Source organism: Periplaneta americana, chromosome 2 (assembly GCF_040183065.1).
Source record: "Periplaneta americana isolate PAMFEO1 chromosome 2, P.americana_PAMFEO1_priV1, whole genome shotgun sequence".
NCBI lineage: Eukaryota > Metazoa > Arthropoda > Insecta > Blattodea > Blattidae > Periplaneta > Periplaneta americana.
This window is the reverse complement of record NC_091118.1, coordinates 8602078-8617006: the sequence shown is the minus strand read 5'-3', so window position 1 is coordinate 8617006 and position 14929 is coordinate 8602078. Positions and strand designations below refer to the sequence as shown.

The 14929-nt window shown below is 31.4% G+C and overlaps 1 long non-coding RNA gene across 2 annotated transcripts in view; it reads right to left on the bottom strand.

Moving 5' to 3' along the window:
- Positions 1-374: 374 nt before the first annotated feature.
- Positions 375-14929, bottom strand: part of LOC138712607 (uncharacterized) — a 73479-nt gene continuing 58924 nt past the window's right edge. For both annotated transcript variants that reach the window (XR_011335758.1, XR_011335756.1), the window contains exons 3-5: positions 6839-6942; positions 5580-5661; positions 375-1573 (exon numbers count right to left, since the gene is read on the bottom strand). This is a non-coding gene — a long non-coding RNA (uncharacterized lncRNA). The remainder of the gene's footprint in view (positions 1574-5579; positions 5662-6838; positions 6943-14929) is intronic.

Sequence of the window (14929 nt, the reverse complement as noted above, 5' to 3'; positions counted from 1 at the left end):
CTCTCCCTGGATTCAACTCAGAAAGGGTACTTATATTATGTTGGTTTGATTCCCGGCTAAAGTGTAAGCTATATTTTATTGTGGTAACAAACTCGAATTGTTAAATATATATTTTCCGAAGGCCATGACTTTCTTCTAGGCTTGTAACTTCCGGAAGTAGCAGTGATTGCTAGGATGCACTAGTTCCTTTATCGTGAATTGAAGTAGTTTCAGTTTCTGAAAAAAAAATGTGGAAGTTAATTTTTTTTATTACCAACTTTATGTTTTATCATAATTTGTGTTGCATTATAGAGTTCTTAGTTACAAAGCAGAATTCATTCATTGTGTTTGAGTTGCATTCTAACAAATTAGAAAATAATATTTCCTTACTTCCACAAATACTTTATTCACAGTAGGCTATATTGTTACATAAATAGTGAATTAGTTTAACAATGTGATGAGTTGACAAGAAAATTGAAGCACTTGAAGTACAGCATGTTCTACTCAATGTTCACCACAAGTAACGTTATGTTTGCTGTCAACAATATTCCCACTGTCAGCAGATGCCAGTAATTGCACTGCATTTTAAGATATGGATCTCAAACTGAAAAACTATTGAAGTACAACAAAATTATTGTTAAATTCTCTTCCAAATATGGAAGGCAATTTTCAATGTACGTAAATATTTAAAGTAGTTAAGTTTTTTCTACATATTACCCCAGATCACATATAAATTGCTCATTCCTATGTTAAATGGTTTGTGCTTAGAAGAGAACCGCAAGGATCGCCACCCGTCCGCCGTAAACGACCACGAGATGGCAGTACAGTCGCTAATGCAATTCAAATGGGAGTTATGACGTGACTCTTTATGTAACAACTAGAATGCAGCACAGTAAACCTGACAAAAGTTGATACGTCAAAGCCTATAACGCCGAGAAACCTGGGTATATATGACCTAGGATATTACGTAAAGTGACACACGTACGTTCATTTTATTTCCTTCTTGCCACTTTGAACGCTGGTTATTCGTAATATTCAAACAGTTGAATCAAACAAGAATCAAACCAAGCGAGTCTAGTGCAATTTGGTGAATTAAGATTAAGTTTCAAACCATTTTGAGTTCAACACAAGTCACGTGTCAAAAACATTCAAAGTATTCACACTTTTTTCTGATGTGATTTTCGGTTGAAAGGAATATATAGTTACAATGAACACAAACTATAACTCGGACACTATATTCACTACTTGTAACAACTTCAAATCTCTTCAAATATTCAATTCAGATTTTATAGATTCAGTTTTTCGTTTTAATCTTCTCACAAGTAACGAGCGATTCACCACATTTTGCATCCTATTATGATATCTGTATCCTCTTCCATGATCCACTTTTTTTTTAGTTTGTTATTTTACGACGCTTTATCAACTGCTATGATTAACATCTGAGAGATGAAGGTTCATAATGCTAGCGAGATGAGTCCAGAGTCCAGCGCCGAACGTTATTCCAGCATTTCGTCTTAATGGGTTGAGGGAAAACCCCGGAAAAGCCTCAACCAGGTAACTTGTCTCAACCAGGATTTGGAACGATCCATGGTATCTGTAACCAAAATTAAATTATAAATGAGAAAAAAAGAACCAGCAGTATAGTTCTATTAAATGTCTAAGGATAGTCTTTTTCAGAAACAAAACATCACTGAGATCCGTTCAGATACGAAGAAATATCAACGGAAATTACTTGTGAACGAATGGTAAAAAAAACTTGTAAATAAGTTTAAATATCACTTCGAAACGAAAGTATACAGAAATATAAAATATGTACATCCATATCTGATTGTGGAAGTGAACGGGATAAATGGTCTGCTATTAGTTAAATTAAAATGTATTTTATATAGTTAACATTTATAGCACGATATAGCATGAAACAAAAAATTTTTAAGTAGAAATGAACGTCGCAATTCATTGAGAAAGTTTCATCATCACCCTTCGTCAGAGATTAAGATCCTAAGATAGAGGAAGGAACTTTTATTAGAAGTAAATTGATATTAATCCATACCCTTTCCTGAAAAAAAAAGTCACATACCGAGATAATTATATACTGAAACTGAACATAAACATCTAAAATAAATCCAAACGTTAAAGAGTACATAATTAAATTATGTCATACTTACATAAAAACTTGTATTAATATTAATGAAAATCAATGCCAATGTGAATAAACACAGCTTTAAGCTAGAAATAAAAACAGTATAATGATCACTGAGGAAATTGCTGTGCTGTTGATATGTCAGGAACAATTTGTCATTCTGAAGAAAGCTTATTTAATACATAAGGTTTTAACTGAATCGTAATTAAACATAATAAACGAGTATAATTTATGAATTCGAGGAGTCCCAGTGAAACGTCAGGAGACTTGGAGCTTGGCCATTTTTCTTCTACATGCAATAAATTTTCTGTAAAAAATGTTAGTGGAGAAATATTTTACACTCCATATTTCTTAGTAATTTTAAATTTAAACGCTTGTTATAGGTTAGTGTTTTAATTAGGAACATAATTCTCAATATTTTCTGTGAAACAATTTTGTCCGAGATATCTCCAAACACGAATAACTTCTAGCATTTAAATTATATTTATGTGGAGAAATCTAAATGTTTCACAAATATCCTTCATGATTATTTGAATTCAAATTTTGTATGTGTGAAGGAATTTGAAGCTTAAGTTCCGTAATTTGAATGTGACTTCCCAGAGAACTGTCCACACATTTTCGCAACTGCTTATTTAAAACGAATCCTTGTACCCCTCTTCACGCGTCACATTATGTTCCTTCATTAGCTTCATTTTATTTTCTTCCATCTTCCTCCATTTCCTCTTCTGTTATTTCTTCACGATTTCATTTCTTTGAAATCAGTATCCTTCATTTCTATTCTTCAGTTTTCTTCATTTCCTTCTTCAGTTTTTTCTTCATTCTTCCTTTCACTTCACTTCATTTCGTTTCGCATTTTCCCCCACTGTCACTTCACTACACATTATACACTTCACATTTCACTTCGCATTTCTACGATTTTCTGAAGGAGGGTACAAGTTTTCCAAGAGTTACTTCAATAAAATAACTCAAGATTATCTTTAATATCAACACTGGTATCGAGTAATTCTTGGGAAATCACAGTTTAATTTGGACTCAAAATTTGGCACGCGCATTCTAAGTAATGTACGACAATTTTCAAAATGTTCACACGTAAGTAACTTTCGATCTGAAATTCTAATTTAGTTTTTTAATTACATAGATAACATGCTTGCTTTTCTTAATTTCAAACAAGATTCTTTACAGTAAGAATTGATATTACATTCGTTGACGGACACAATTTGGAGTGCATTTCGTAAGGAAACAGTGCCCAAGACGGGTTGTGCATAAATGCGAGTGGTTTTACTATTATAAGACGTGTGATTAATTTAGTAAAGGACTAAATATAATTTGCATTTAGTGCAATATTTAATTGCATACTAATAAAAGTATATAAATATGCACTGAATGATTCCTACTTTTTCGCGAACATGAGATTTATGTTCCCAATACTTAATGCAGACTAACGAAAGCATGCAACATTCAAATTAAATTTGTTTGAATTAGTGATTCATGTTTGGCATCTGAAGAATATGTAGTTGATTGCATGAATTGATTTGTTCAATTAAAAACCCCTTTCTGTAAAAAAAATCTGAAAATTAAAATATTCACATACTTAATTGGAAATGAAACAAAGAATACGAAACATATCTTAATGAGCCCTGTTTACAAGAGTGAATTATGAATATTTTTCACAGAACAATACCAAAATTGTACAACCATTTTAAAACTAAAAATAAATACTTTTAAATTAACATTTTAAAACACAGATTCTACTTTCATTCAGAGTAAAAAATTTATATAGCAAAGACATAACATATTATTGAAATTAATGTAACAAAATTAACATCAGCATATTATCAAGTCACAATCCACTATATCGAAATTTTGTAACACCACCAGAGAAACACATAATGAACGAGAACAAGTGAAATTAGCTCTATGTCACATGATCGTCAGAATTGTATCATTTTCTGAGTACACAAATACCACTCGCAACGTTTAACGGAAAACACAACATAAGTCATTAATATTATTTTTTTTTATTTTCAAGATTGGAAACTACTGATGTTTCAAAATAATGGAAAATAGGCAGTAATAAATATCGTTAACGAAACAGTTAAGACGCTTATTGTCCCTTAATAATTCAGACAAATTATGAACAATACTACTGAATCTAGAACTTACTTAACATGTACATTATATTTAGACTTTTTACTCTAATTAATTAGTACAGATGTAAGAAAATATTGTTGTACTGTACAGTGGCAACATTTGTAACAAATTAAATTTACATACTTCAGATAGGGGAAAATACAACTTCAGTTCCAAGATTCGGAGCACAAACAAATTAAAATTAAGTCCAACTTGATAAATTGTTATAAAATATCACTCATTCGTAAGTGTACTGCTCAGGTCGTAGATATACAGATTTTAGTGAAATCTCCAAGGTTACAAGTTGCTATCTACATTCCTCTGCAATACTATGAAAAATTCTATCTTAGAACACGAATTCCCCGAAAATAAAACTGAATAGTAATATATGAACTGTTACGAATCATAACACAGTAAAGTAAGAAGTTTCAGGTCTTCAGATATACATCAGGATCTCATGCTGTCTAGAACGAGTGCAGTGTTACATAAAACGATGACATGATGAAACTTTCTCATTTTATTTCCTTGATCATGTGAATTTCACTCAAGTGTGAGTTACATATTAGAATTAAACTGAAGTTTAAAATATAATAATTTGGAAAATTTAGCAAGGATTCTATTACAATGATTCAACATGAAAAATATCTTCCGCTCCATGATCAGAAAATTCCTAGTTCACATTTTATTGAAGTAGGGCACAAAATTCGCGAAATGGAATGTAACTCTGAAAATTTAATAACGGGGCGTAAAAATTACAACTGCTTCATATGCAAGTGTATATAATAATTTAAGTATTCAGGTTAAATTGAATAACGGACAATGTTTAGGGTATCTTAGTTTAATTTACCTAAAAGAAATTTACAATAATTTTGAGACGCCTAACCCAAAATTAATTCGCTATCTTATTACGTTAATGAAATATCAAATATTTACGCAGTCTGAAATACTCGATGAAAGCCAATAAATGATTATATCGAGGTTTCGTACAAATATTTGTACTACTAAAATGATTTTTTTTATTTCTAGTAATACTAATTTAAGAATTAATCTTTTCACAAAAATCTGCTTTCCAATAGAATGTTAAAATTAATACTAGTTTTAATTTTACTGTATCTCTCAAGATCTGCAGTGTTGCGAGTTCTGTTTGATCCAGTTGTTTCGACTAACCAGACATACCGGACAGTTCTAAAGCAGTACGACAGTATTACATTCATAATTAAACTTTATGGTCCGAAACATAGAACGTATTATATCTCAACACTAGTGGAAACTGAAAATTCGTCTATACGACCACAATGAAAAGTGCAACATCTCTCAGCTGATACTTAACTTTATTCACTTCAGTGCGACTGCAGATCTTCAAGGAAGTTCCTCTTAAGGCACCACATTGTCTGCTCAAGCATGCTGCTCGCCTAGATTTGAGTCAATAAGGAAAGTATTTTAGAATTAATTACATAAACAAAACATAAAAACAACTGAAGGAACAATCTGAGGCCATGCCATGAGATTAATACCAGATATCTGCATGTGTGCATCCATATTGTATTATTTAAGTGTAAGTTGCACATATGTAACGACATTCTGCTTTTTAGACATATAAACTAACGCCAAAGAAGTAAAGTTTATGTTTACACTGTCCCACTCAAAAGTTTTGTAGAGCGATTAAGCGTATTTCAGTTGGTTTTGGCTATACATCGGTTAATTGATTGTTACGTAACACATTTGGTGATCGCATAATAAACAGGCATTTTAAAATAGTCAATGATAGTGATTTAAAAATTCAATAAGTAAATTTACTTTGATATATTATAAACAAAACCTGTTACCATGTTAACCAAAACAAATGAGTGTGATAAATGAACATATCCCATTCTTCGATACATATAAAGGTGTTACCATTTTGTGTATACGTTGATCTTTTAAAATGTAACTAGCTTTTGAATAACTATATTATGCTTTCAAAGAAAATTAAAATATTGGATTCTTCAATTAATAAAATACATTCATATAATTACACGCAACTTAAAACTATTCCAACAAATTGATTTCTTAGCATTAGAAAGAATAGACTTGGTTTGCAATTTGAAATATTTTCTGAAATTTGAAGGGACCATAAACCTCAGTTTTCCGGGTATCACAAAGATATTACTCTTTCTTTTGGTTACAATCTGCAACCCTAAACTTTGTGTAACTTATCTCGAAAATCTGATTTTACGTATCTAAAGCAGTAGTAAAAATTTTAAATTCGATTTATTTGCAAGAATACGTTAAATTCTTACACTAAGAACATCTACACAAACATTTATTAGGACACTTCCTTCTCTTCCGCAATAATTTTTGTATGAACTACAGCATAAATATAGAAGAAAATCTTGAAAAAATTACAGTAGGTATCACAGTTACATAAATTATTTGAATTATATTATTGAAATTTGAACTTTTCTGTGACCCAATATAGAGCAAACGTATGTACAGGTTAGACCATTGTTTTGTAGCTATGTATATTTACATTATTTATGTAGTTTTTTCCTTTCAAAAAGTTGGTAGGTAATCAAGTAAGAAATTATGTGATTTATCAACTGAACTTACCGATTGCCACTCAGAAATGAAGAAACATGTACGCCGCAAACTGGTCCCATGGAGCAGATTCTTTTATTCTCTTCATATGGTTGAAGAATCTTCCAGCAACAATCCTCGACAAAAATAAACAATTCGTTACAATTCATGACAGCTACCAACATTTAATTGAGTCTATATAAACGTGTGTATTTATAAACAGACACACACATTTCGTCGAATTATATTTTTACTAATCCTAGAATTTTAAATTCCTATTTATGTTACCTTTCTAGCATATTTGTTAAATATTTTAGAAAGAAACTAAGTTCATTGAAATTTAGCAACATAACTTTGTATACAGAAAGAAATGATCTCCTTTGTAAGCTAAGTACAATCTAGTTCCAAATTAAAACATTCTGTTCATCAAATTCATAAATTTCACATACAAAAAATGCAACTCCCTTCCCAACCAATCTTTGGAGCGTAGCATACAGTATTTACTACCAATGAAGTAACAGTTATGACAATTAATATGAAGTTCAACAAATTTGGAAGATTTACCGAAACATACCAAAACTTTGTAATTAAAAATTTTCATCTATCTCGACCACAGAACTATAAATTAATATGCATTAATTTGCATTATAAATTAATATGGTTTAACTTGCATTATAAATTAATTTGGTTTAATTTGCATTATAAATTAATATGGTTTAATTTGCATTATAAATTAATGTGGTTCAATTTGCATTATAGATTAATATGGTTTAATTTGCATTATAAATTAATACGGTTTAATTTGCATTATAAATTAATGTGGCTCAATTTGCATTATAGATTAATATGGTTTAATTTGCATTATAAATGAATACGGTTTAATTTGCATTATAAATTAATACGGATTAATTTGGATTATAAATTAATATGGTTTAATTTGCGTTATAAATTAATTTGGTTTAATTTGCATTATAGATTAATATGGTTTAATTTGCATTATAAATTAATACGGTTTAATTTGCGTTATAAATTAATATGGTTTAATTTGCATTATAAATTAATGTGGTTCAATTTGCATTATAAATTAATATTGTTTAATTTGCATTATAAATTAATACGGTTTAATTTGCGTTATAAATTAATACGGTTTAATTTGCGTTATAAATTAATACGGTTTAATTTGCGTTATAAATTAATATGGTTTAATTTGCGTTATAAATTAATATGGTTTAATTTGCATTATAATTTAATATGGTTTAATTTGCGTTATAAATTAATACCGGTATGGTTTAATTTGCGTTATAAATTAATATGGTTTAATTTGCGTTATAAATTAATATGGTTTAACTTGCATTATAGATTAATATGGTTTAATTTGCATTATAAATTAATATGGTTTAATTTGCATTATAAATTAATGTGGTTCAATTTGCATTATAGATTAATACGGTTTAATTTGCGTTATAAATTAATATGGTTTAATTTGCGTTATAAATTAATTGTTTGTATTTTAATTAACGTATTATCATTAATGGAAAGTTCCAACCTGGTTAGCGGTAACTGAAAATAAATTGAAGAGCTACTACGCTGAATTTTAATTTCAGAAAATCTTTGACTCCATTTTGTTAACAGTTCAGAAAATACTCGACACCATAATTATTTTGTACATTCTCCTGTGAAATGTACGTGTAATCACAGGCATCCTTAATCCAGATGCATATATATCTTCGGAATATACAGGCCTATGATATAGCTTTCGCGTGTTAAATATTACAGCACATACAGGGTGTTTCAGAAATACTTTGACAAACCTTGGAGACATGTTCCTCACACCAAAACAAGAAAAAAGTTCATATAAACATGTCCGAAAATCCTTAGTGTCTTTTTAATTATTAATGAAATAACATAATGAAACATCTGTTAGGTCTTATCAGCTTGGTAGCAAGTGTTGCAACTTTAATCAATTCAGAACATCTTAAGGTCACATTTCATAATGGTGAAAGTGCAGTATGTTATCTATCTTTCACCATCAATACCATCACCAAGTCTAGCAACTCTACTAAGATACATTTATGGAACACATTCACAACTCAAAAACCTCTTCACAAAAAATTATCTTCAACGCCAATTTTCAACAACACTACTGAAACCATAATCACTACAGTTATCAGATATCAAGACTAGGTCTAATATTCAGATCTTTCACCACATTAGTCTCTAAGTGACACACAAAACTTTTCTGGCCAGTCTACTGCACTTTTACCAATGAGAAATGTAAAATGGTGACGAATTTAAATTTTAGTACACTAAAAAAATAAAAATTGGTGGTCAAATTTCAACACCAACATTAATATAGGTACCTGTTTTCTGATTCCATTGCATCATATTAGGAAGTTTAAATGTAGAAAAAAAAAGAACGGACGTGGCAAAATTTTCCTTTGTTAACCGCACAATAGCAGACTGGAACAGTTTACCTGCGGCAATATTTCAGGGTGGTCCTCTTAAAATCAGTACATTTAAGGAAAGGTTGAGAAGATTAGACTGAAAATATAATTGTAGATGCAGTGTAAATATTTAAGTTGTCATGTAATTAATTAATTTGACATGTAATTAATTAATTTGATATGTAATTAATTAAGATGATATGAAATTTAGTTTATATGTAAATAAATTAAGGTCATGTGTAATTAATTAAGAAGACGTGTACTTAAGTTGATTTGTAATTAATTAAGGTGATATGTAATTACTTAAATTGGTAATAGTTGGGTGAAATAAAAGTACCTGTATTTATAAGTTAGGTTTATTTTTGCTTATTGTAGAAGTTATTATAGAATAGTTTTATTTATAGTCCTAGGTTTATTGCATATATTTATTTATAGTTACAAATTTAGGTTTATTTTATTTTATTTTTATTGCTGTAATTATTGTATAATTATAATGATCTTATTGTATATTATATATCACTGCCACCGGGTGTATACCCGATTGTACATACATATATATATATATATATATATATATATATATATATATATATATATATATATATATACATACATCTCACTAATATAACAATGGATTTTCAAAGGCTTATTTAAAAACAGGAATAATTAATTATTAATTAAGATTTGAAGTTAAATTTTGTTTTCTTTGAATGATATTGCTTCAAGGATAATGTATTAAAACTGCAGCCACAAATGACAGTTAATCAAAATAGACTATTATGGAAAATATTTTACAGCATAATAGAAGTCTTAATAAAATAATGCAGCGCTGTCCTTCCTAATTATCGATAGTAATCCTTCACACAGATGTAGATTCATGTTCCTCAATTTAAGTGAAAGCCTAGATAGGTAATATTAAATGCTTTTATTTAATGTGGTTGCAAATTTACTCTCTACACGTTTACATCATTTCAAACTTCACGTTTGGAGATTCGTTATGAGTGTCAATTAAGGCCAGGCCCTCTCACTTCATCTCTCATGTTCATTTGACTATTGAACGAGAAAAATTACCGAATGGCGACTTCAGCTATACCATTATACAGGGACATCATTTTATTTTTACTTCAACTTTTATTGTACCTAACTGTCCTCCACACAGAACCAAGGCCGCAGTACTGAGTTAGTGATTATAGTACGTTTCAGAAATATGTTCGCGTTTTCCAGTGACGAAAATTTCCAATATTGAATCATATTTTCGCACAGGTACTGTCGCCCGTTTGCCTACGTCGCATCCCGATTTCCCCCACCTGCTTCTGCTCGCTCCATTGTAAAGACTAGTGGCAGGGCTTTCTTAGCTCTTTTCTGAAAACATTAATTTGTTAGGAATTAATTGGACGTCTACGCAACATTATGCAACTGTTTAAAATAACTTAAATAAAAGGGCCTCGTTAAGTAATCAACTATCACGTGATCCCCCACCTTTCTACGATCCTGCGACATAACCACTTGGACGGACAGTAGATAGCATGTCTGAGTAATTTTATCTGTGCGGGTCGGGCAGAAGTGAAGATTGAATATATAGTACGTAAGGTACTCTTTTATAAAGTAGGTACAGAATTATTTCAACATGAGTTACTAAGTATGAAGGACGAAACTGGTAATTGGAATTAGATGCAATAGTCTATAGTGCGATAATAGGCACATTACAATTGAAGCCTGTATCGAAATGAACGGCCACCATTTTCAAAAATCTGTTTAAATATCCATATTATGATTATTTTTCATTTTAACTTCATTCTCTATATCGTACGCTAATGTGCTGTAGATAGTATAATATACTGTACACTGCATAATGAATACGTCCGCATGGATAACTCCGTTCGTGAGTAAAAACACTTGTTAATACTGTATTGTATTTTGATTAAACAAAAACCTAATGAAAATTATCACACTCAAAATCGCGATATTTCCTATTTTACGTAAATGGATGAACTACTTTTCTTCCCTCCTGTACCTAGTAAAGTGATTTGTTTGTATTTTACGCCAGTATCACTGAACTCCAGTCGTGGAAGGAGGTAGCAAACAGTGTTTCCGGGTCTCAATCATTAATCCCAAAGGTATAGCCAGGTTGATATTAAAAATGTTAGTAAAAATAAAATGATGTCCCTGTACATTGCTGCAGACTTTACATCAGCTAGCTGAGAAACATCCTCTTAGACTTTTTCCTAATAGACATAAATGTAGCTGCAATATAAAAACACAAAAACGGGAAATCAAAGACCATTACATAATACGGAATAGGAATATTTAAGCATTATCTGTCAAGTAATACACCGAGATATGTGACTAGGCTAGAGGGAGTTTGATGACGGATTATTTGTGATAGGCTGGGACAGCTCGACTTCAGAGGCGGACAGCGGGGCATGACTTCTATACAAGGAGTTTAACACTTTGCAATAGGGATATCTTATGAAAAGTTTTACCGTTAGATGGCAGGAGCGTTACATGCGGCACAACATGTTGTAGGGCTATGTTATGTCATATGCTACAGTTGATTACGTTTTCCCGCTTGTTGGTTTTCTGTGCGTGTCAAAATTATATTTATATTATTTTGTATAACCTAGAATAATTTAATATAATTCAGTATTTTCTTAAGTCATAATTTAATTTAATTTAAAATATATAATAATAACGTGAACTTGCATAATACTGGGCGATTCCCCTTAAGAGATGGATGGGGAAATCTGCAGTATGCAGAATATTGATACGAGTAAATTGAATATGCATGAACCTAAACGAGAACTTTGAGAACGAAGTGCACGAATAAAAAAAAATAAATAAAATAGGAACTTTGTCGAAGGTGAATATTACATCTTCAATCATTAGTATTGTAAGTACCGTACCGCTAAAAACAGGATATGCAGCTACCAATGTGTTTTTTTTTTATAGAGAAGTGACTATCGAGATTGAATTCCTCTTATTTTTGTCTCTAGTTGGAGAAAGATCAAATGCAATGTTTGATAAGATGATGTAATACGATCGTAGGAGTAGCAAGATTATTCCTGTCTTTTATAGGTTAAGGACATGCAGTTTTGAATATTATGTAGGATGATTTTGAAAATTTACAGTTAAAACATGGTTTTAATAATTAGTCTACAGCACATTAAAAACATAATTCACGAAATGGATTTCACTATGGATCGTCCTGGATAATAAACATCCCAGTTAATGGAGAGTTTAGTGCAGGCGTAAACTACGGAGACTCCTAGAAGTACTGAATATAATCTAAGCTAACATAGCTTGCTATCGAGGTTGCATAATGTTTTTACTATTTTTCCCCCCTCTTCCAAAATGAAATTGTAGTCAGCCATTCCTTACTTGAAGTAGTTATTTTTGTTTAATAGCTAGCACTTTCGAGGCGCAATTTAATTTGTTAAATTTTTTAAGGTTTAAAGCATATGTTCAGAATATGTCGGGATTTGAATGAAGACAAAAGGCCTTCCCTGGTTTTTACATATAGGAATATGGCAAAAATTTGGCATTTTGACTTCTTTTTAAGAGTATTGGTAATTTCATAGAAGACGGGCACTTGGTTGAATATAGTAAGTATTACCAACTTTTTTTATTTCAGAGTTAAATGTTAGTGATCTTTCAGTGACTTTTACATGTTAGTTCTAAGATTTTATACTAGGTGTCGCCGTGATCTTCTTTTAATTTTATTGGTTATAGTTGTCATTTGTTCTAGAATTTTCGTTAATTTTGAATGGATAATGACGTTATCAGTTGTCCTTGGTTGTTTGACGTGAGTGGTGTTATGTTGTGTCTGATGGCTAAAGCTATTGAAAGTTTGTCATTTTATGATTTTTGTGGTTTTCTTTCGATTTGATTGGTTATAGTTGTAATTTATTCTAGAATTTTCATTACTTTTGGATGGATAATGACGTTGTCAGTTGTTCTTGGTTGTTTGACGTGAGTGGTGTTACATTGTAGATTTGTCTGCATTTGTCGAATGCGCATCGTCATGCTTACGAAAAGGCACTTCTCAGTGTCAATAATTTATTTTGTGTGCACGAGGTTGGAATTTTGAAGTAAGAGGGAAAGGAAGGAATCCGTATTCTGAAATTATTTATTAAATTTTGTGTCGATTTTGGTTTAGTTCTTTCGCTGGTGAATAACGATTGTGTTGAATGTTGAGAACACTGTTTTCCTGTGGTTTAAAGGAATTATTTACTGAATTTTCTGTAGATGTTAAGGTGTAATAAGTGTTCGAAGAGAATTTCATTTAGTGTAAAGACGTGGTTTATTTATGCAAAGTTGACTGTACGACAAAGTGTTGGTTTAGTTCTTTGTTGGCTGCATGGTTTAAGGTTAGATTGCCTTAAAGCCTGTGTCATTTATACTGGAAGTGAAGTGGTTGTCGATGAAGACGTCAATGAGAATTGAATTTTATTTGATAAGTTGATAAATTATTATGTTTTGTTTTGTGTTTTGGTGATTTTTGGGGGTAAAGTGCGGACGAAAACTGCCAGAAAAGTACTACCAACTATGAAGTTCGAATGCCACTAAACGCCAAACAAATCAAAGGCGAAAAATTAAATATATTTTAATTTTTTTGAAGGGCTTGTTCTTCTTTAAAAATATGAACGTATATTTGATTTTTCATCTTTGATTTTGCGATGTTTGGTGACATTTGGACTTCATAGTTGGCAGAACGTTTTTTGTAGTTTTCGTCAGCCATGTTGGATTTTGCCCGTCTTCTAGGAAATTACCAGAGTATTTAATATACTAATACACTACATAAATCCTCAATGTTTATATACCGGAAAACAAATGCACACGCAAAGCGCATCCCTCAAAGTACACGCGCGCTATCTGTTGGTGCTAGTTCAGGATATTCCTATAGGCCTACTGTTCACGTAGAGATATTCCAACCGTACATTTGTAGCGCCCAATATTGATTATATAGCCCGGACGTTTTGTAATAATGGTGTAGAAACCGATCTGTTATTCGACATTGTGCTGTATAACGAAGGATACAATTTGGAACTAGAGACAGGGATTGTAGTCTGCACATCCTGTTTCTAACAGTGCTCTCATTTTCCACAGTAAAAAATCCCATTGATTTTAACCTCGCTACAAAACTGTGTATTTTTAGTGCGTTATTTTACAACGCTCTATCACCAAGTTATTTAGCGTCTGAATGGAATGAAGGTGAAATAAGTCCGGGGTCCAGCACCAATAGTTACCCAGCATTTGCTCATTTTGGGTTGCGGGAAAACCCCGGAAAAAACCTCAACCAAGTAACTTTCCACGACCGGGATTCGAACCCGGACCACCTGGTTTTGCGGTCAGATGTCCTAACCGTTACTCCACAGGTGCGGACCGAAAAGGTATAGGCTAGCTTATAATTCACCGAACAATTCTTAGAATCCTAGGGTGCTATTCATAGACATTTCGCTAGCCCGCGCTACGAGCGTGCTAAACTAGCCCCGGCTATCGAGTGATTACTTCTACAGGATTAATATCATATCATATCGCTAACACTGGTTTATGAATACGAAAAACGTTAGTTCGCTGATCATCCACAGGAAGCCCGCGCTGAGAATGTATGAATATGGCCCCTAGTTTTTAAATCTGATTTCTTCTCTCTTCACAAAAATATAAATTGTAACTTTATATT